Source organism: Etheostoma spectabile, chromosome 6 (genome assembly GCF_008692095.1).
Source record: "Etheostoma spectabile isolate EspeVRDwgs_2016 chromosome 6, UIUC_Espe_1.0, whole genome shotgun sequence".
NCBI lineage: Eukaryota > Metazoa > Chordata > Actinopteri > Perciformes > Percidae > Etheostoma > Etheostoma spectabile.
The window spans coordinates 1,868,852-1,871,842 of record NC_045738.1 but is presented as its reverse complement, the minus strand read 5'-3'; the positions used below and the strand labels follow the sequence as shown (position 1 = coordinate 1,871,842).

The 2,991-nt window shown below is 38.7% G+C and overlaps 1 protein-coding gene across 2 annotated transcripts in view; it reads right to left on the bottom strand.

Annotated features, from left to right (window-relative positions):
• Positions 1-2,991, bottom strand: part of LOC116690735 (CUB and sushi domain-containing protein 3) — a 286,959-nt gene that overhangs the window by 21,678 nt on the left and 262,290 nt on the right. The gene's annotated exons all lie outside the window — the stretch shown is intronic.

Below are 2,991 nucleotides of genomic sequence, written 5' to 3'. Positions count from 1 at the left end.
GTGTGTGTGTGTGTGTGTGTGTTGGTGGATGAGTTAGAGAGAGTGAGTCTAGTCAAACTTTTTCTCACTCTGTCTTTCACAGCTTCTCCCCTTCCTTGATGAATTATCAATGCTTTGAAGTAATCAGTATGCAGAGGCCAGATTCAGATTCAAAGTTGCGATCACAGTCTCATCCCTGCAGACACACGAACTAGCATTCTCAGACACTGCATTTTACTGCATTTCACGCTGTTTCACATGTGTTGTGATAGGAAACATGCATCTTAATTGTGTTTGGCTGCAAGTGCTCACAGAAGTACAGATTTTAAGAAATGCACAGCTGGATTTGCTTTTGCAGATGCATGGCATCTCCTGCAGTATTGGTGAGCTGTAATTTAACTAAAAGCGCTGAGTAGGAAATGCAATCTTATTTCTAAAGTATACAACAGTGCAAGCCTACTACACTATGTCTATTAAACAGCACGGCTGTGCCTTTAAATGTATTATGCACCAAACTAAATTTAATAAACGCATAGGTTGCATTTGCAGCGGATTTGTATGATACCAAAAGGAATTGGACTGTGCCTCCTACTCAAATCACAAGTGTATTATTATATATTATATTGACCAATACTTGGGGTATATCTTTATAGTTGCATCCAATGTAGAGGCACAAAACAGTTACTGGCCTGTGTGGCTTTACAGATGTTTCATTCATAACAAATGCATGTGTTTATAAAGTAATGCAGAGTAGGCACAGTAATGGTCAGTCCGGTGACTACATTGTGAGCGCTGACACCAATTAAGGATTTACCTCTTAAGAATGACTTGACGATTTATAGGGACTAGCACCTGAGATTGCGGTAGATAGTGCTGTGCTGACATTTTAATGCATAGATAATAGCCTTTTCCACAACAAATATGATCAGCACTTTCTTCCCTGTTGTCCCCATTTTCCAGAATCATTTATTTGCCTTAGTAAATCTCTGTGATTTATCACAGACTTCCTTCCGCTTCAAGTACTGTAGTGGGCTACCTATAACAACATGTTTAGGAGAGCCTAGTTCTTTACAGAAGCTGGTTATTGATCACACTAAATGATATTTATAGTCCATGGCTCTCATTCTGTGTCAATTTTACACAAGTATTGGAACCTGAATTCTAGGTTGTAAGTCATGGAGCTATTAAATGCAATTACAACATCAAAAACTCTCTGCTGAGACGCATTAAACACCAACGTGGAACATAAAGGTCACTTGCTCACATAGCTGCAAGACGTTGTTTTGGGGGTGCCGATGTGGAAAAATGATTGTGGCGTATTGAGGAATGACACTGCTCATCATAATTTTGGTAGACAGCAAGTAGACATGGTACATTTACCAAGTGGAACCCTATCCATTTTTTATGTCCAGATGACATTTTTTCACCTATCATAACAACTCAGGACCAGAACAAAAGATGTACCAGTGCACCTCAATAAAACAGGCAGTTGGTCACTTAGCAGTGATCTGATTTTAACAGACAAATACAATCATTTACAGTTAAGCAGTGTGCACATTGACATGCATTAACTACAATAAAAGACTGCAATGTGGCCATTTAGAAGAGCAAATGGCTGCACAAGGAACTGTGCTTCTAGTTGCATGGTCACAAACACTAGCAGTCTGTCAGCTGGATCTCAGATGCTAAATACCCATATGGGACCGTGTCCGCCTGACTGAATACGGCCACAAGCACCAAATTCTGTCATTAGCATCAATTACAAAAGAATACAGAAGTGAATGTAGTTCTTTTTAAATAGGCTCATGGGTCCTTGACTGTTTTTTTCATGATCCAAAATACTGCAAACGATCTTATCTCCTTCCAATTCATAAACTATCACCTAAACGTAGCAATCAACACAGTGTAGTTACTGTCTGCACAATTAATGCATGCAGCCATCAGGCAGCAGAGATTCCCTGAAAAAGACGGCTGCAATTATTAACTCATTTGATGCAAAATGCAGCACTTTAGCAGTCAAAACCAATTATTTGAAGGTGTTTTTAATGCAGCACGGCTGTCAGAAAACAACACTTGGAGTGTTGTGCATGAATATTTCTTTAGTGGCATTGGTTTTTGTTCAGAGAGAAACAAACACATGCATGTACTTTACCCTTTCATCTCTGTCTGACTGATATAATGTAATTGATTCTGATGACACAGAGATGTTCTTGAGCAGTCATGCATCCCAGGGGTTATTATTATGCTGGCAAAGATGATTCTGAAAAGAACTCAATGTAGTAAAGAGCATCAGACACCACACTTGTGGTTCCACTCACATCATCGTGCTCATCAACATTGTAGCTTTGGCTCTTAGGCTCAAGGTCAATTTACTTTTCATTTAATCAAAATGTAAATTGGAGGTTCCATTTTATGTACCAATGACAGAATATTAATTTGCATCTATGAACAGGTAGGATACAATTACCTCCTCATGCTTAGCATTTTCAGGGTTTGATTAAAGAGAAAACCATTGTGTTGCCACTAGTTCTTAGGACTATATCTCACTGCTTATGAAAAAAGACCCAGGGTCTCATTTATAAAATGGGTACGTAGGATCTTTACTAAAAGTGTACGTACGCCAAAAAACATTCAGATTCATAAAATCGTGCATAACTGTCATAACTGTAAGTAATGTTCCCTTTATAAAAAACAGATAAGCCGAGTACTTCAGTACATAGATCCAAAAGCACAGCTTTAGGGAATTTAAATCTGCATATTAGCCACTTATCGTCGTGGTCTCTCGTGATTCTTCCATTGGAGTAGTCCTCCAGCAGTATTTCCAGACACTGGCATTTGATGATAGAAGCCCAGTATTAAAGACAGATATTTAGTTAATTACACTGTGTTATCTAATGAGAAAGTATTTGATGCTATCCTGTATTCCATGCCGTTGGGCCATCTCCTCCTCCTGTGCTCCGTAGCGGACAATGTGACGGTGAGACAAATATTAAGATCAATACTTGAAAATTT